This window comes from Ambystoma mexicanum, chromosome 9 (genome assembly GCF_040938575.1).
Source record: "Ambystoma mexicanum isolate Mex_15411 chromosome 9, UKY_AmexF1_1, whole genome shotgun sequence".
In the NCBI taxonomy this organism is placed as follows: Eukaryota; Metazoa; Chordata; class Amphibia; order Caudata; family Ambystomatidae; genus Ambystoma; species Ambystoma mexicanum.
The window spans coordinates 729,429,506-729,450,502 of NC_090931.1; positions in this window are offsets into that span (position 1 = coordinate 729,429,506).

Below are 20,997 nucleotides of genomic sequence, written 5' to 3' on the forward strand. Positions count from 1 at the left end.
TCCTATTCATATGTAAGTTAAGAATCTCACCAGAAATTGGCCTTAACTACAGTTAACCCTGTTTCCTTATCTACCTTGCTACACAGCTCTGGCTGTACTCAAGTCACCTAGCATCTTGGGGATACACACCACTGAGCTAATGCAATACTGAACTGTTTATCTTGATCATACTTATTGTTATTAATGTTCAAACTGCAACACTCTAATGTTTCATTTACAGGCCCCTATTTCCCACTTAAAGATGCAGGGGCAAGCACTACACGACCGCTAAAACTGCTTGTTTTATAACAGAAGCATTTTAGTTCCAAGCGTGCTAGTGCACGGCAATGGCGCACCCCACTGCGATTGCACTGTTTTTAGATACACCTCTGTTATGGGTTAGCCCCAGTTGGGCTGTTATACAGGCTGGGCCAAGTTGGGGAAGGCTCAGCTGTGTACAGGTAAGGGCGGGTATTGTTTGCACTACTAATCTCGGGTTGGTGGTGAGGGTGGCGGGAGGGAATGGGGTGTTATTAAAAAAAGGCACACGAGGTTGCACAGCAAGCGCATTGAAGGGGCACATGCGCACTTTCAATTCCAACTTTCAGAGCTCACACAATCGCTGGGTCTGAGAGGTTCACTAGACAGCTATTATGGGATTAAATGTTAATTACTGAAATGCCTACCATCATAATGTCCTGGAACGTTCAGGGATTGAGCAATCATACCAAGGCCCGTAAGATCATGGCCTATGCTAATAGGCATAGCTGTAAAATACTATTTCTACAAGAAATTCATATGTTAAGGACCATGGCGCCGTCATGGGGCCCCGCTAGATACTTCACTACCTACTGCACCCAATCAAGGGGTGTCCTCACGATGGTCCATAAATCTATTACATTTGTACTACACAAAAGCTACATAGACACGAAGGGCGCTATATCATACTACACTGCACGCTGGTCAACAAGGAATATCTGCTTGTTAACACCTACTGCCCTAATGTAGACTCTCCTGAGTTTTTTGACACTGTGGCCACCATACTACTTGGCTATGTAGGAATCCAGGTTATATGGGGGGGGACTTGAATCTTATTCTAGACACTGTTCTGGACAGAACTGGGACTGCTACACGATCCCTATCTAGCGCTGCACGCAGGTTACATGGCCACATTAGAACACTTAACATCTGTGATGTCTGGAGGACGCTACACCCCCAACAGCAGGAATATACTTATTACTCGTTGGTGCACGATAGCTCATCCAGGATAGACCTGTTATTTGTGTCGAGTGAAATCATGGGCAGGGTTGAGGGGTCCCAGATCTTACCTCACACATTGTCAGACCACGCCCCAATCACACTATCTGTGGAGCTGGGAACACCTGTCCCGACATTCAGTACCTGGCGCCTTAAATCCGAAGCCCTCAAGGATATTGTGTTCAAGGCTGAAATACTGGCTGACATTGAGTCTTTCTTTGAGCACAACTCCCTACAGAACACATCTGCTGGGGTTAGGTGGGATGCCTTCAAAGTGTACATTAGGGGTATGTCTATCTCCAGGCAAGCTTGAGTTCTGAAAGCAATTAGAGCCACCCTCGGTCGCTCCGAAGCCAAACGGAGGCAACTGGAGTTGCAGTGCTCCACTGGTGCCGACCCCGCCATACTCGGCAAAATCAGCGAAGAACTCCAGACATACAATGCACTTGCTACCAACAAAGTCCAATAGTTTAGCCGCCCACAGGCCGCCCAGAAATATGGTGAGGGGTATAGGCCAGGGAAACATTAGCGACACTTGTCAGAAGGGAATTTGGCCGGGCCCAGAATACCTCCATCAAAGACGAGCAGGGAAATGCACAGTGGGCGGACCAACAAATCTTAGACACATTCACCAAGTTCTACAGGTCCCTCTACCCCCAGCCTGCTGTACACATCAAACAACACATGCATGAGCTCCTTGACCAGATCCCCACCACATGTATCTCCCCCCTTACCCGGGACCAACTTGACTCCTAATCACATTGGACGAGATAGTTACGGCCATCTCAGACTTGCCCAAAGGTAAAGCGCCGACCTCCGATGGGCTTACCACGGAATTCTATCAGGAACATATATATTGGCCCCCAGGTTATTCGAAGTTTGCGACAAATCACTCCGTACTTCCATTCTCCCCCCCTCCTTGCGTGAAGCTGTCATCATGGTTTTGCTCAAGCCTGGTAAGCCTGACAATGAATGAAGGTCATATAGACCTCACTCTCTCATGAACCTTGATGCAAAAATCTGCCAAAATCATAGCGAATCGCTTTTTGCCCAGCATGACATGCTTGGTTCGTGAGGACCAGGCAGGCTTTGTTCCTGGGTGGTCCACCTCCAATAATATCAGGAGACTTTTTAATGTAATGTCCCGTATTGACCAGGTTGGGCAGGCTGTGGTGGTCACCCTAGATGCTCAGAAGGCCTTCGATATGGTCTTGTGGAGGTACATGTGGTTAGTGCTGGAGACAATGGACGTTGGCCCAAACATGATTGGGTACATTAAACTGTTATACGCTTCCCCTGTGGCGCGAGTACGAGCTAATTCATTGACATCTAATCTGTTCACACTCTTCAGGGGTACCCGACAGGGATGTCCCTTTTCTCCGATCCTCTTTGCCCTAGTAATAGAGCCAGTGGCGGATTATGTCTGTGCACGATATTCCTGCACGGAAATAAGATTGAAAGATAACCCTGAAATTATATCCCTATATGCGGATGATGTAGTATTATACATCATAGATCCCACTACCCATCTTGACCCCATACTGAGAGACATCACTCGCATTGGCACCCACTTCGGGTTCACAATTAACTACTCAAAGTCTTAGATGTTCCCGCTCACTAGATCTACCCAACAACCCACCACCGAATACCCTCTCCGCTGGTCCCCGGATGGTGTCAGATACTTGGGTGTTCAGATATCCCTAACCAAACCCACCTAGCTTATCGATAATTACCTGGCGGTAGCACAAACAGTCGAGACACAAATCTCACAGTGGTATACTCTCTCATTATCTATGGCTGGTCGGCTCTCCCTCATTAAAATGATTCTACTTCCTAAGCTCCTTTACACTTTTAGTAACATACTCGTATGGCCTGGGAGTGAATACTTTGCACTATGTGCACAGTTCCTATGGCACTCTGATGCGGTGTGCAAGAAGTGGACCGACATGCTGCTTCCATACAAACATGGGAGATTTACAGCTCCTGATCTGACGCTATACTGGACTGCGGCCCAGGCCCAACACGCCTCTCACTGGTACCCTGGTTCTCCAACGCACCCGCATGTTAAACTGGAGGGGCTGGCAGCTGCTGGCATCAACATAATGTCCCTTATACTGCACCAGCATTACACACCTGACTCCTATTGATCCAATCAACATGACCCTTCAGGCCTGGACTCGTTTGCTGCACCCTACAGCTGAGTCCTTCCCATACTATAAATGGCTCCCTGTGTGGGCCTTTCCCGGTCCGGAACCTACGCATGACAACGCTCTGGCACGACACTGGGGGACTTTCGGATACCAGGCACTGTTTGACTTCTACCTCGATGGCAGGTTCATTGACCCCCACACATGGAAACCAGGGCACACCAGATCAGCCTTGGAGACCCTCCAATATTATAGACTCCGGGCTGCATTTCGTAGCAAATGGCCCTCCTTTCCAGATGAGCCCCCAGATAACCCGGCGATTACATACATTGCCAACTCGGGTGGCGCCCATGGCGTTCTCTCCTCATTGTATAAGATCCTACAGGACACTGTCCCGACTCAGTCTCTCAAGGCATGTGATGAATGGGCGGCGGAATTTTGCCTGGAAATCAGCGTTCAGATTTGGGAGAAAATGTGCCTACACACTCAAAAGGTCTCTCTCAACTTCCGCTACCGGGCCATGCAGTATAAACTTCTAAACAGGCTTTATTATACCCCACATAGGACTTTAAGGTTCACGTACACCACTGTGCACCCCTGCCCCCTTTGCGGGATGGAGGAAGCCGATCACTTACATATGTTCTGGACCTGTAACGAACTGCTTGAATTTTGGGAATGCATCTTAGATGTATCTTAGAAACTATCACTGTAATTACTGAGACTGTGATTTATGCCGACCCCCTAGCAGTCCTGTTTGGAGCATGGAGAACAGATGACACCAGACGTTTGGCTAAATTTCAGAACATAAGCTGTATGATACCTAAAAAGTGTATACTCCAGAGTTGGAAAAACTCACTTGGTCTCAAAACTGTGAGGAAGAATACTTGACCATGCTCCCTGCCCACTCTCGCCCTAAGAACATCTGTGTCGAATTCAACACTTATCTTAACAATCAAGGTGAAAGTACACCCGGGTCTGGCGTGTCCCCTACCCCATCTGGAACTACTCCTACATCATGAACTCCCTTTCCCTCTCCTCTCATGTGATGTTCTGTTGACATTGCTGTGATTACTGTACTGTGACCAATGTGTTGCTCCAAAGTATACTTGTTATGTACATCTGATGCCTTAATGTATGTGCCTACTGTGTACCTCTGCCGTCAAAAATAAAAGTTTAAAAAAATTAAAAAAAAGAAGCATTGGCAAAGGCTTGTGAATAAGTACTAGGCATTTGCCAGGTATTGCTATTAGATACCCAGAAACACTTGCCTAGAAACACCTGGCGTGGTATAAATACCAAATCATATCATATGATATGAGGCACTTGCACAGTTTTCCACTGCTGCCATCGGTGGCTAATTAATAACACTACGTCTGTGCCTGGCCAGTGCCTTTCACATGTCTATGCAAAAGCCCAAACTGTTGGCCCAAAAAGTGCATGGGGTACACACAGATGCAGTTAAAATCTGGCTCAGGGCCCATGGATCCTAAGCTTGATTTTTTGGTATACAACCACCTGACACAGGCCTGACTCCAAGCCAGCACACTGAAGGCTTTGGGTCTACAGACCTGGCACCTGCTCCCTAAACTCACACAGAATTAGCACCGGTTGTTCAGACCTGGCGCTTGCTCCAGAGGACAGGCTGTGGGTCTTCTCCAGGCTGTGGGTTTATTGCGGTAAAACTTCTGGTTTCGTTTGGTAGCCACATTCCACCCCTTTGATAGTGCCTGACAATGGCATGGGTTGGGTGAGCCCACATAGTGCTGCTATATGGACATTTGTAAAATGTTTGCAATGGAGATTCCATTGACGGCGGTGGCTCAGAATCTGAAGACCGCAAACTTATATATACTTAATATCGATGTACACACACACAAACGCATACACGGGGGAATATAAGAGGAATATACTTGCACAGGATGCAATCACTTATTTGATGCATTATATTCCAGGTGGAACAATATCAATGCCCATACATTACAGCAATGGATTGAACCCATGCTGTACATGCTTGAGTCCCCAACGATGCAGGTGCTCTTTTGGTCGTGCAAGTTCTTGGGAAGGTGCTCAAGGATTTATCTGTATGTGGAAAATGCAGTGTGCGGGGCACGGGGGATTGGAAAAATACACAACAGCACTGGGAAGCAGGATTGTCCAGGAACAGGTTGGCTGTTTCTGGCAATAAATACGAGAGAAAATGCCATTGCATCACGATCTGACAATTGCCAAAGCGTGGGTTCTGTGGCTGGGACAGGGAACTCCCATTTTTAAAAGTTAGGGGCCAGTGCCCAGCACCTCACAGTTGAGTCAGTTACTCGTTCTCCCCACCTAACTTGGCTGTTCCCTCCAGTCAATCCACTGTTACTTTTATTTACCCTCTTACTGCGTTGTCTGTCTCCTCTGAGGTTTTCACTGTTGAAGGTCCTTTTCGTCCACTCTTTCTCGAACCTCTCTTGTCCTCTCACTGTGGGCCCGCTGCTGCCCTCTGATGGTTAGTACTACCAGTCCACTGTCAATCCTCCTGTGGTGGCGGTTCTCCTGGGCCTGCCTTCCTGCCCGACCCCGTGGTGTCCACCAGCTAGGGTGTCACAGTCTGACTCACTGGGTCTGCCCTACTGCGCTTGGGCCCTGGCTGCCACACATGGCACGTGCATGCCATGCAACAGAAACAGAAAATAAAAATTTAAAATGCTGCAAGGACTGGACTCGTCAGGCAGGTGCCACACGCAGACGCGGGGAGAAACACACACTAGACCAATATGCTAACGGGCGCAGTAGGGGCTGCAATTCAATTTAAATACAAAATCCAATTTAAATCCAAATTAAATAATAAATGATTTTGTTTTTAATTTTGATTTAAATATTGTCACAATCCAATTAAGCAGTTGGCGCAGAGACCCTTTAAGGAGTGGGGCCCCTGGGCTGGAGCCTACTATGACTAATGGCTAATCCGGCAATGGCTGCTAGCTGGATGTTTGAATCGATAGAGGCCTCTGTGCGTGTGTATAGGCATTACTTTTAATGTAATAAGCTGCTCTGTGTTAGCCAAGCATGAATATGTTTTGATGTAAACTTGTGACATGAATATATTTTAATGTAAACTTGTGAAGTCAAACGGACAATGCTTTTTAGAGTGTGTGGATATGAACCAACGTGACTAGAACATTTTTTATCAGCATCCAAACAGTTATCCGCAACTCTGGACCCCCTCATGGGTACAATGAACCAGTGTGCACAACCGCAACCCCACTCTAACCTCAGATGACCCACACACCCAACACAGACACTAGCACACATCCAAGCCACTGCATTCTACCCATACAGTTATACCAAGCGGGCCTCTCGAACTCCCACACGCATGACAATTCACACAGACGCCAGTTTCTACTTGTTCTAAACTTATACTATCATCGTATGCTCACTTACACATCCAGCCCTCTTCTCTTGCGCGCGCGCGCGCGCGCACACACACACACACACACACACACACACACACACACACACTTCAAGTCAAATATACATATCAAACACATAGCATACCTTGAATGTGAATGAAGACCTGACTATCAGAATGGTGTTTATTTAGGATGAAGGCTATAATGTTTACAATGTCAGACTCTGGCTCCATTGTCTCTGTGCTTGTCTCCAGATATCACAACCTTAGTTAATGGTCCTGTTTTTGGTGTGTATTATAACTGCAGTATGAAAGTCATGTTAAATGCACTGACTCAAGATCCACACAAATACATGCACACGCATATCTGTAAACAGTAGAAACCACCTAAAGTGCTAGTGAATCTCTAGAATTAATATGTTTTCCTTCATGTGCTTTTCAGACCAAGGCACAAAAGCCACAAGTTGATTATCACAACTTGGACACAATTGTAAAGCCCTCGCAGGACAAGGCTGCAGTGTTGAACGACGCAGGTTCTCAGGAGACACTGCCCAATGACATGTAACAAGCTTGTTACGTCCACACTACCAAGCCCATAAAATCTGAGGTTTGGACCCTCTACGGAAAAGCCCTCGCAGGACAGGGCTGCAGTGTTGACAACGCAGGTTTGCAGGAGATGCTGCCCGACGACAAGTAACATGCTTGTTATGTCTGTGCTACCGAGCCTATAAAATCAGAGGTTCAGACCCTCTGTGGCAAAGCTTTCACAGGACAAGGCTCTGGTGTTGAACGATGCAGGTTTGCAGGAGACACTGCCCGACAAAACGTAACGCGCTTGTTACGTCCACGCTACTGAGCCTATAAAATCCGAGGTTCAGGACCTCTGTGGCAAAGCCCTCGAAGGACAAGGCCACAGTGTTGAAAGACGCAGGTGTTTGGCTATGCAGGGGTCTGCAGCACAGAAAGGGAGTGCGTACGATTCACCCTCCTATCTGCGGCTGCCAGGTAAGAAGTTGGGAGTTTGCTTGCTCTGCGTTTCTCAGCCCTCTGACTGCGCCTCTCCTCTAACTTGTTCCCCATTACCCCTGAAGCTTGCACCTTTGCCCTGTCCCTTGCTGGGGTCGCCCCCTCACCCTGTGAGTCCTACCTGCGCTGTCCCATTCCACCCCTCCTTGAGTTCCCCCTCTAACCCCTTCCTTCCTTGTCCTCTCCCTGGTGGTCCCCTGCATTCCTTGATCATGCGTGCATCTGCGCCTCTCTATCCTTGCCTGTTGCACACACTTCCCCGGCCTGCTAATTCCTTGCTATCCCTGATTGCATGTGCTTCTGTGCCTTCCATCCCTTGGCTTTGTTCATGCTGCGCTGTGTGTCCCCGACTTGTGTCGTCCCTCGCAAGCTCTGATTGTGTGTGCCTCTACTCCTCTTCAATCCTTGGTAGAGCATTGCGCGTCCTGAACCTTCATGCTCCCTCGCATTCTTCCAGTCCGTGTACCCCTACCCCTCTTCCATCCTTGGCTCCACTCGCACTGTGCGTCCCTGACTTGCGTGGTCCCTCACATTGTCCGATCGCATTTGCCTCTACGCCTCTTCAGCCTTGACTCCCCCACACTGTGCACCTCCAATTGCGTGGTCCCTTGAAATCTTTGAGTGCATGTTCATGCATCCTCAGCCTGCGCTGTCCCTCGCCCCTTCCACCGTTAACGTGCTCACACCTGCGCATCCCTTGTCCTCGTGTTCCCTCGCAATCCTTGATTGCGCGGTTTCCTCGCACTCTACCTCGCCCCCCTTCCATCCTGCCACTCTCACGCCTATGCCCTTTGCCCCCGTGTTCCCTCGCAATCTTCGATCATGTGGGTTCCTTGCACTCTGCTTCCTGGGCCACGTCTGCAACTGCGTGTCCTTGCCCTCACATCTCCTGATCGCGTGCGCCTCACGCCCTCCCTCCTCCCACCCTACAGCATCCCCATTCCTACTGTCCTTGCTCCCCTGAGGGTCTTACTCTCACCTTCCCCTTGTGCTATTCTCTTCCAGCCACATCACCTGTGCTTTGTTGTATTGTTCTGTGTTCCGCTTTGCTCTTCCTTCCTCTTGGTTTTCCTCATCAACTGCTCTATTTTTGTAGTGTATTGCTCTGTGTTCTGCTTTACTCTTTTTTCTTCTAGGTTTCCTTCGTCAACTTCTCTGTTTTTGCTGTGCATTGCTTCGTGCTCTGCAGTTTTCTTACGTCTTCTAGGTTTTCTGTCATCAATTGGTCTGTTTTTCTTGATGCCCTGGTAACCTGATTGTTGTTCACCATATGGCCTTGTTTACTGTTGTGCTGTTCCTGCGGAGCACTTCGTCTCTTTCAGATAATTCTGGTTTTCCTCATGGACTGCTCATTTTTGTGGTCTATTGCTCTGTGTAATGCTGTACACTTCCTTCTTCTAGGATTCCTCCATCAACTGCTCTGTTTTTGTTGCACATTATTCTGTGCTCTGCTGTTTTCTTCCATCTTCTAGGTTTTCTGTCATTGATTACTCTGTTTTCTTGATGCCCTGGTTTCCTGATTGTTGTTCATTGTATCGCTTTGTGTTCTGTTGTGCTCTTCCTGCCGAGCTCTTTGTCTCTTTCAGTTCATTATTTATTATTTTTCCTGTCATGTTCCGTCTCATCTGCTTGCACCCCAGTGTCTCCCCACCACTGTTCTTTCCCATTCCCTACCTCCATCCCTGTTTCTCTCTCCTCTCCTCTTTCCCCCACCTCCTCTATGGTGCTCTCTGTTTCTCCTATCTTCTTTAATAGCTTCTCTATTGACTACCCTGCCCTTCTCACCAAGTCTGGTAGGAAGAAGTTCAAAAAGGATATCCAGGTCTCCAACCCAGGCCTCCCTATCGCTGATACTTATACCAATGCTTCCTCCAGACAGACCCTCAACGGCAACCTCTTTGTCATTCCCTCACCATACCTATGGACTCTTCATTTGGACGCTGTGCTCTCTTCTTTTTCTTCATCTCCCATTAATGGTGTTAACCGGTGGGATGCCATCATGGCCCACTTCCACTCCTCTGAGGTCATTATTAATGTTTACCTGAATAGCACCGTCTTGGTCCAAGGCCCTCAGGCCAACCTCCTCCTATTTGATGGACTCTTCCCGTGCCTTATCAACTTCCTTTCCTCTCCTGCTGTCCCTTCTCTCCCTCCTTCGGCTTCCTTGTTTTTCTCCTCTGCCACCTCTCTGATGCCCTCACCCTTCTCCTTGGCTATCTTGCCCTCCTCTCTGTCCTGTTCTGCCCTACCTGGGGCTCCTTCTACACTTCTGCAGGGAGTTCCTCTGATTTGTATCCGTCCGTGGAAGTCTTTCAAGGGTGGCAACTTTTCCATATTGCCACTCGCAACTCTTGCACAGCTGTCAAACACTCCTCTTCCGTCTCCTGGAAGAACTTGATGCCCTTGGTTTCACTGAGGGCCAGCTCTGTCACAAGCTTTGACACTCTCCTCCCTGATGGCTACAAGATCCTCTCCACGCCTAGATACAACTATTCCGGTGGTGGTGTAGCCTTGATCTGCCCGGAGTGGATCTCTGCCTCTATCATTCCTATGCAGGCCTACTCCTCCTTCGAATGCCTTGTCTGCAGGCTTTCTCTCTCTCCTGGCCAGTCTCTCACTGTGGTTACTATCTACCAGCCACCTAGTCAGACTGCCTCCTTCCTTTCCGAGTGGGCAGACCGCTCCTCCTCCCTAATGGCCTTGACAACTCAACTCTTCCTCCTTGGAGACTTCAACATCCACCTGGATGGTTTCTGTCACTCCTCTGGACTCTTTCGCGACCTTTGCAACTCTCTCTCTCTTTCTATTCTTCTTTCTGGCCCAACTCACTCTGCAGGGCACACCCTGGATATTCTGATTGCCTCAGATCTCACTCTCTCACCACTCCTCTTTCCTGGAGTGATCACTTTCTTCTCTCATCTTTCTCTCTCTACCCCTGAGGCCGAGCCAACCAATACTCTGCCACCCACCTTCTCAGTCATTCCATCCATTAAGCGTGTGTCAGTTGACGCTTTTGCCTCCACTTTCTCTTGCCCTCCTCCACCTCTAGCTGACTCACATCCTGATTCTGCCCTTTCCATGCTCCACTCCTCTATCTCTGACACTCTTGACGCACTTGCCCTTGTCATGAGGTTCCGCTTGAAGCCCAAAGCCAAGAGCAACTCCTGGTATGACTCAGACCTAGTCTCCCTTAAACATAAGTGTAGGGTGGCTTAGAGGAAATGGCTGGCATTGTGTGCATCCACTGACAAACTGGCCTTCAGCCAGAACCAAAGGCAATACTGACTCTCTGTCTTCACTAAGAAGAGAGCTCACATCAAAGCCTGCATCTCTGCGGCACGTAACAACTCGGCCAAACTCTTTAAAATCTGCAAGGAGCTGGCCAATCCTGTTGCAATCTCTACCTCTCCTGTCCCCTCACAAGCCCTCTGCATGGCCCTGGCCTCTCACTTCATCTCTAAAACCCAGGACATCATGTCCACCCTCTCGTCCTCTCCTCCTTCTCCCTCTAGTCTCTAGTCTCTCCTCTATCTCTGGCCTCCCTTCAGCCACCTCTCCTCCTCCCTTCTCTGCCTTTCCTCTGTTCACCCCTGACAAAGTTTCTAGACAAGTCCGATCTATGAAAGTCTTGTCAAAACAGGTTCTTCCCTGTCCTTCCAAAACAATCAAGGACCACATTGACACCCTCACCCAAGGCGTGGGCAATTTCTGCCATCACTCTTTCTCCACTTGAACCTTCCCATCCCCCCTCAAGCACTCTGTTGTGCACCCTCTTCTCAAGTAACCCTCAGCTGACCCCTCCTGTCCGGCTAACTATCGCCCGATCTCCATCACTCCTTTCCTGGGCAAACTCGTAGAAAAGCTGGTCATTTCCCAGCTTAATCTTCACAATGAATCTATTGGTTCTCTCCATGACCATCAGTCTGGCTTCAGAGCAGTCAGAAGCACAGAAACTGCCCTCCTGAATATCTGTGAAGACCTGCTCTCTAAATTTGATACTAATCACCACCCTGTCCTCATCTGCTTTTGACACAGTCAACCATGCCATCCTGCTTAACCGGCTCCATGATAACCTGGGTATCACTGATCAGGCTCTGGCCTGGCTGACCACTTTCCTCAAGGAACCGCCCTCCCAGATCCAACTCGGGTCCATCCTCTCCTCTATCTCTCTCTATACATGTGGTGTTCCCCAGGAGTCTAACCTTACTCCCTGACATTACAACCAATACCTGGCATCTCTCACCCCCACCATATTTCTGCTCTCTGCTCCAACTTTCAGTGCTATGCGGATGACTCTCAGCTCATTTTCAGACTCCCCTCTGCCGCCTCTTCTCCCTCTCTCATCTCGGATTGCCTGTCTGCAATCCATGAGTGGTGTGCCACCAATGATCTCTCCCTGAAAGCCAGCAAGACAGAGATCATCCTCATTGGCTCACCTTCTCCTTCCTTGCCTGTCACTCTCTGGCCAGCCTCCCTTGGCCCTCTTCTTACTTCCACATGTGAGCTTAAGAACCTCTGGGTCATCTTCGACTCCACACTCTCCTTTTCTCCTCATATCTCTGACATCTCTATGAAGTCTAACTACCAGCTGCACCTCATGAGAGGTATTCTTCCTTTCCTCTCCTTTCCCCAGAAGCATTCTGTCTCTAGAGCTCTGGTTCTCTCTAAACTGGACTACTGGAACCGTCTCTTTCTAAGTCTGCCTGCTTCTACTCTCTGCCCTCTGCAACTCAGCCAGAACAGGACTGCAAGACTTGTCCTTGGCCTCAGACCCTGGGATTGTATCTTTCCGGGCCTGAAATCTCTTCAATGGCTCCCAGTGGCTGCAAGGATTAAACATTGTCCACAAGAATTTCTGGGGCCTGTGTCCAAAATACCTACAATTCTCCCTCCGTAATTACCTTCCCACACCCCTTGTCTGCAATGTAAACCTTGCACTTGCCTCCTTGCTGGCTACACTGCCAATTGTTGTTGTGTTTATCCCTTGCTCAGCGCTTTCCACTTCTCCCCTCTCACTTGCACATTCCCCCTTCCCTCTTCCCTCTCCCCTGCACCTGCACGTTCTCAGTGTCACAGGGCCTAGTAAGATCATTGTTTGTTCCCCTCCCTTGCCTCGTTGCTCTCTGAAACACTTGTTTATGAGCACAATACAAATAAAATATCATATCTTATCAGCATATGGAATATCTTACCATGTTCTATTTGAAATAGTGTAGAATTCCTTCATTGATTGTTTGATATTAGACTTGTAGTATTAGTTCACTTACACTTTTAAAGCAATAATGATAGTAACGGAAGACACACACACGCACCACAACACAGTCCAACAATCGAATGACAATAATCCCAATTTCTTCATCATGCATCGCTCCCAATATTTAAATGGAGAAACAAGTAAGTAATAAGTATAGTATCAAGTAATGCATATCAAAGTTCGTAGATATGTTTGATGAGCTACATTCGTATGAGTCACACGATGTATGATGTCTCACAAGTTATGTATTGAGTTGCAATCCTTTAGCTACATTCCATCAACTTTGTATTTCATGTGTCTCAGGTCTGCAACATCTGAAAATGGCTACCACAGGCTAAGTGTGGAAAGAGTGGAGAAGTATTCAGGATTCCAAATTGCCATCAAGAATGATGTGTGTGCTTGGGCAGTCAGCCATACAAAGGAGTGTTCAGAGTGATCCCATATGATTGTGAGGGGACACACATGCGTACTATGTGCTAAGCAGTGGCATCCCGGTGGCTACATGCCTTGCTCATTCATTCATTCATGAATCGAAGCAAGGTGGTCAAGAGTCACGACTAAAAACTGAAGCCTTGCAGTATCAGTGGCATGTCCAGGTAGTTGCCTGGGATCGCGCGTGATACCCTGGAATTTGATTGGCCACCCCAGGTGCCACCCCCATTATCCTAAACTATGATCATTATTTGTTTGTGTGCTCGTACTTCATGCCACCCCTGCATAGGTCTGTGCCCCACTTGGGCCACCCTAGTCAAAAGATTCTGGACACACCACTGGCAGCACGTAGATGAAAGCACCAAAGGATTCTTTTGTGTGCTGCTCTGTGCCTTATGTTTTGCTTATTTCCACAATGAATCACGATTGCAGGCTCACTTTCTTCTCTGCCGGTAAACAACACAGCTTTCAATGCTCTACAGGCTGCAGCAGCTCACTACCCTTTCATTGCGAGAGAACAGAGAAGTGGACAATTACTAGTTCCTGTGGGGGAAGAGCGCATCCCACGCAACAATGCCATGAAGATTGCCAATGGCACAGACCTCAATGGAAAAACCAAAGAAAATCAAGCTTTGGCAAAGCCAACAATTTGGGTGATTGTGTATGTGCAGTATAGACACTGGTATAAAGGCTCTAGCGATAAAATCAGAGGCGTAGCCAGGATAGTCTAACAAGTGGGGCCTGAAGCTAATGCAGTTGGGCCCACCACAGGTACATTAAGATCTGTAAATGCCTGCACCGCGCTGATGAGTGGGCATTTACAGATTGTGCGTGGGCCTTGTCCTGTCTGCGCCTCTGGATACGATGGCAGTACATGGCAAATGCCTATCTAAGAACTTAAGCCAGAATTATTGGCTGTGTTGTTGCTTGTTCTTTACATGACTTCAGTGCATGGAAGATATGTAAATGGCTGAAGGTACACTACGTATAGCCTTTTTATATTACACCAGTAGCCATTTACAGCTGCATTTAATCATTAACTCCCAGCAGACTGCTTAGAGAAAACATGGCAGGCAAAGGTTTGGTGCCTCTGCTTAATAGAGAAACTTGAAAGATATCCCAGGAGGATGTGTTTTGGGCGTGAAGGGGCAGGTAGTGGGAACGAAAGGCCACACAGGATTAGCATGGCGATGGGCAGTCAATGAGTGGGTAAATACCAAACATCACATGTCATATCACTCATACCTGTACTCCAATGCAATAGTGTTGTCAAATAGGTGGCACTTAAGCACCAGATAGTAGGGCAAACTAAAAATACACAATACAGCAGGATTGGAGCCGTTTTACAGAAAGGGTAGGTGGAAGTATAACTAATCTAGTAGATAAGAGGTAGATAGCAACTTATCAACATTCACAGTAGTCAAAACATTACATTAATACTGTTTGATTATACAAAATTGATCTTTTATTCAATAATATCACACATTTAAAAAGCAAAACATTTGCTAGCTATAAGTGCAAATAGTGTAAAGTGCTTAAAACACTGTCTAAGAGAGACAATTTGCTTGTGACACATGCACCTAAATCAGGTCAGGTAATGTATGTATTGTTAACATCGTTTATTTGCTAGACTATAATGTAAGCATTTGCCAAATTCTTATAGTCAACACCCTTTTGTTGGAATAAATACTTGGCCCTAGTTACTTAATACTGGGGTAAGGGGACTCAAGTATAACTAAAACATATCCAGTTTGAATCCTGCACCACCCACCCCCTTTCTTTTATTTTGAAAGTGAAGCATTCCATTTTATTTAACATTTGCTTTAAAAAAAACAACCCTGGCTTGGATCTTTGTGAGTGAGGTTTGCTAATTTCACCACATGCACAAAAATGGGCACGTTTACTTCACAAATACTGAATTTATATTACATATTAAATGTGTTTTGTATAATATATCATATTGATCTTACTCTTTAGTTAAAGTGAAAGTTAACTTTTTAGCTTTAAAGCTTGTCATCATTTGCATTTTGCAGTCTGGGCTGCTGTCCAATTGTCAAGTGAGTCATTAGCAGGTGTCAAGTGAGTCATTAGCAGGACATTAATCATGCTTTAGGCAGTCAAGTTTCTATGTTTCAGTAAAATGCTGGGATGAGAAATTCTAGCGGCAAGTGTACATATGTCACTTTCAATAACTTTAGTTGTCCTGGGTGCCAAACAATAATAATAATAATAATAATAATAATAATAATAATAATAATAATAATAATAATAATAATAATAATAATAATAATGCATTATCCTATAACTCTCCATGAAAGATTCCTCCAGCTACTAAGCACTGTAATTACATTCAAGGAGACTCATTATGTGCATGAACTGAGTTGACTCTGACAAGATCAGAACCCCTGATTCCAGATTATCTTTCCCCAATCTACCATGCAAAAGAAATTTAAAATATCACTACTGCAGCAGAGATGCTGAAAGGTGCAGCAGTACAGTGTTGTTGCTCCCCTGGCTACATGCCAGTCATCAACCCTTCTCTTGATGGTAGGATCTTTTTTAAGATGAGCTAATGCACGTTGGTGGGTTGGAGTGTGCCTGTTAACGTAGGGTTATATGCCCTGCTGTATGTAAATATTGTGATTAATTTACTTCTGCCCTGCAGGAGTACCAAGATGAGCAGAGGCTAAAACACCCACTCACCCTTCACAGTTCTACAAACCAAGAACCAACACAATAATAAAGGTAAAACAGGCACAGTCAAGAGATATAACTGCTGGCCTTTTTTTTTGCATTAACGTGGACGAGAGAAAGCTATACTCTCAAGAAAGGTGTAATTGTGGTTTGGTAGCAACACAAACAGTGAAGTATTACATCCCAAAAGGAAGGAATGTCCAATCAAGGTTATATACAAAATATATATACAAACCAACAAACATATACACCATGTGGATGGTTAGGGGACAGAGCTGGTCTCTGCCTTGGAATGCCTGCCTTCCCCTGAGGTGAATCACCTCACAGCTGGAGGACTTTAGAAAGGGCTGCTCTCTCAGCAGCGTCCAGTGAAATCTTCTGAAATTATCCAAAGATGCTTCAAAATAAGTCCCAAGATTCCCAAGATGATTCTAAGAAGTTAGAGAACACTTCTTTTATTGGCAAAAGTCCCCAGGTGATTGGAAAAAGCTAGCCCGTTTTAAGGGTCCAATTCCTGTTTTTGAAATGTGTTGACTTTGCCCTTATGATGTCACAACCAAAGTGCTTTGCTCCAGGTGAGGTAGAGCGGACAGGAAAGGGAAGGCAAAGCACAGAGATTCAAGATTTCAGAACCTTCACAAAACTGTACAGATCCATAATTTCCTACGGAACCCCCTTATTTTTGCTCTCTTTCTGGTCCTGACTTTTTGAAGGTGAGTAAAGCCTTCAGCTTCACTTCCTTTGCATTTTTCTCACAGTTAAGTTACGTTATGTTATCTTATGTTATTGTGATTTACACCACGTACCACTGCCATTGTCATGGTCTCCAGGTGCTCTGGTGCACCTGAAAAGGAAGGAGGGCTTAGTTAGTGGGATTGAGAGGGAAAAGTACAAGAAAGCTTTGATGTGCTGTTGGTAGTTTCAGTTCAGAAAAACTGTGTGCTGGTTTGTTTTTAGTTGGTAGATATTATGTGGTGTTTGCTGTATGCCTATGTATGGGGTAATTTGTGTGTAATTAGTTTAGTTTCCTGTTGGGTGTTGCAGAGTGTGTGCAGTTTGTGGTGATTTTAGGTTTTTGCTGCAGTAGAGGTACAAGTGTGTTTTATTCACTGTTTGAGAGTGAGTATGCAGGATATTGGAGAGTTTTTTTAGCAGGGTTTGTGGACAGTCATCTGTGTCCTTTTGTGCCATGGTTATGCTGCTCTATCGAGTTCATATTAATCTATGGTGATTTGCAGTTGAATGCTTTATTTTATTGGGTAACCATGTTTCTGTTCATAAGGCTTCAGTTGTTGTTTGTGTTTCTTTTGTAATGTGTTGGCAGTTTCCCTTCAATTATGTTTCCTGTCTAGCTCAGTGAGTTAAAGAGCCATGTTTTTAGCAATTTTCTGGAATTAAGAGGATATTCTTTTGTTCATATTTCCTTCGGGAGCGCGTTCCAAAGTTTTGCTGCAATGCAGTAGAACGCTGCTCCACCAAATTTCCATTTGAGTATAATTAGGTTTGAGGCAAATTTGGTTGCTAGACCATCGTTTTCCGTTTGGTTTATAGATGTTTGAATTCTGCTCCCTCACCATGGATTGCTCTGTATGTTATAGAGTATTTTGAAGAAAATTAGTGTTTTGACTGCTAGCCAATGTAGGGGTTTCAGTGCTGGTGTGATGCGTTCTCTCTTAGGGAGTCTGAGGAGTAGTCTTGCTGCTGAGTTCTATATTCATTCTAGTTTTTTGGTAAGGTAGTCTGGCATTCCGAGATTGATGTTGTTGGCATAGTCTATTCTTGACATGATGAGAGAAAGGACAGTGAGTGATGTAGAAAGGTGAAAAAGGGAAGTGTCCGCTTGATTTTGTGTAGATAGAAGAAGACTTTTTTTTTACAACGTCCTGACTTGCAATTCGACTGTATGTTTTTGTTCATTAATATTCCAAGATTTGTAACCACTTTGGATGGTTCTGTTCAATTTCCCATTTCAGTAGGTCATGGAATGTGGTGTTGGTTCATCGGGTTGAGTTTAAGGCCATTGCTTCTCCTGCAATGATTAATTTCTGTGAAGCTGTTGATAAGGGTTGGGTCTTGTTTTGATCTAGTTTTGAGCTAGCGTTGATTTGTAGATGATTTGTTAGCATCTGCAAAATTGTAGCAAGTGAGACCGTGTCTTTTGATGAGGTTGATGAGAGGGGTCATGTAGATGTTGAAAATAAGTGGTGAGAGGGACACACCTTGTGCAGTGTGTTGAGTTGACAGTGGATAGTCATGTTGTTTCCTTTCTTTCTACCATGAAGGACTTTAGCCAAAGTAACACTGTGTTGCCGATTTATATATCTTCAAGTCTGTTAATGAGTGTTTCGTGATGAACTGTGTCGAAGGCTGCTGTATGATTAAGTAGTATCAGTGGCAATTTGAAGCTGTAGTCTGCATTGGTTTTTAGATCATCCCATATGTTGTTTCCATTCCTTTAATGTTTTTTTGCCTGGTGTAGTATCCAATTGTTTTCTGCATATTTGAGGATTTGTTCATAAACGTAGCTTTGTAGGAGTTTTGCTGGGTATGGGACGTTTGAAATTGGTTGGTATTTGGTTAGGTCTTCAGTGTTTCCCGATGGGTCTTTAAGGAGTGCTTGATATATGTCATTTTGAAGCCTTGTGGCATATTTCCTGTTGCTAATGAGTGTTTGAAGAGGTTGAGGGCATATTTCGTAGGTGTTTTCTGGGTTACGATAGTCTTGTATATGTGTTTGTGGCAGGGGTCTGATGGAGAGCCAGCTAGGTTGTTTTGTTCACTAGGCTGTTGCTTTTTCTGTAAAAATTGGTGGGCAGTTGTTTAGTCTTCTAGATGGTTCAAGCCTTCGCTGGTTAGGGTAGTTGTTGGTGTTTTTTGGCATGCTCTTAATGACTTGCTTGATGTTTGTGACTTTGTTTTTGAAGTGGTATGCATGGTCATGACATAGCGTTTGTGATAGAGTGGGTACAATGTTGCATGCTGTTGGGTTTCTTAGCTTGTTGGTGATGTTGAACATCTCTTTCCCAGTGTTGCTTGAGTTTGTGATCCATTCGCTGTAGTATATATTTTTTTTTGCTTTGAATATTTCAGCTTTGTATAGTCATATTTTTGGTATGTGATTTCTTTCAGATGATTTCAGTTTTTCCTCCATTCTTGTTTTAGTTTCCTGTTGGTTTTCTTCAGTGCTCTGAAGTGGGGTGTGATGATTTTATGGTGCAATGTCATCTAGTGTTTTCATGATACATTTTTGGATTGTCTCAGTTCTTTCTTCGATGTTGAATGATTCCAAGATGGTCATTGATATTTTTTTGAATTCCAGTTTGGTGTTTAGGTCAGCACATTTTTTGGGATTTCCAGTTTCTTTACTGTAATGGGGGATATTTTGGGAGATTAGCTAGTGTTAGCGGTGGATCACTAAGGGTGTTATGAGGTGGTCACTCAAGATGATTTGCTTTGTAGGTGCAGTTGGGAAAACAGATAAGTCCTTCAGACTTTCAGTACTGGAAAACAATGTTTCCCTTTTCAATTTGTGTACTTTTTAACATGGTACACAGTACCTTACAGTGCAGTGCAATGGGGATATTTTTGTATCACCCTAGCCTTTTACAAATAAGATGTTTGCTTCCTTTTATTTTCACCTAAAGACAAGCTGGTGGCAGCAATTACACTTCTCCAATGTTCGAATAATGTTTGGTGTGCACATTTGCTTTTACAGCATATAGCTACTAAGCAAGGCTAGTGCTCTGAAATGGCTGTGCCACGAGATTTTCACTTGTTCTTTGGACATATTTCAGTTTGGCTTTCTTCCTTCCTTCTTGGGTCAGGACAGTCCTTATAATGGCATGCCCTTGTCCGGGAAAGCCGTGGTCTTTGCAGGCTAGTTTGCCTGTGTGTGCGTGTGGCCCAAGACGTTGGATGAAACCGCCTTGTTCTAGTTCATATCAATGGTGCCAGAAAGTCTGGATGTGGGACGAATGTAAAACCAGTAGAGTTTCCTGATTGGACAACTACTGTCTTTTTGAATGATGCAGATCCTTACCATTGGTGGGGTTAGATTTCCTTTGAGCTCAGATTGTGGCTAATAAGAGCACCCTTGCAGCCATTTATTCAGATCATCCTCGAAGCCAAGACTCACTCAAAGTAGAGCCTCCTGTTGCAGATCTGGAGATGAGTCCTGAAGTGGCCCAGCATCCCTTCCTGTGTCCAGCCCCATGATACCCAGCTCTGATGTCCGATCACCAAACACCATGAGGTGCGCTTCGGCCTTTGGGCTAGACAGAAAAACTAGTTTCTGTGCCTTTGCGAGAATCATGCACTTCAGAGCCATCAGAGGTGTCCCTGGACTGCCCAGTGGACAGACCTACTCTCTCATGGGCTACCTCACCAGAAGCATTGCTTTTCTACATTTGAGTTTGGAACTTCAGTGACCTCCAGCTTGTGCCACTAGTAGCATTCTCCCCGAATTTCAGCTTTCCACCTGTCCTGGAGCAGCTGCCCTGACCACAACTGGAAGGACACCTATCATTGCCTGTAGGCAGAGACCGTTACTGGAACTTCCTCCAAACTGTGATGTGTGTGAAAGGGGTCAGCATTGGTGGATCCTACATTTCGTCTCTGAAATGTGTTGCACTTGATTTTCCATTCAACCTGGAAAAAGCCTTGCACCTGCAACTCCTGGCCACCTCTCACTGGAACAAATGTCCAAAAGACAAGCCTCCAGTGACCCCCAGATGATCCAAGAAGTAATCTGGGGAAATCAGAGCCAGGGGGTAAGTAAACGAGTTTGCTTGTCCCCCCTTTCCACCATAGGACAA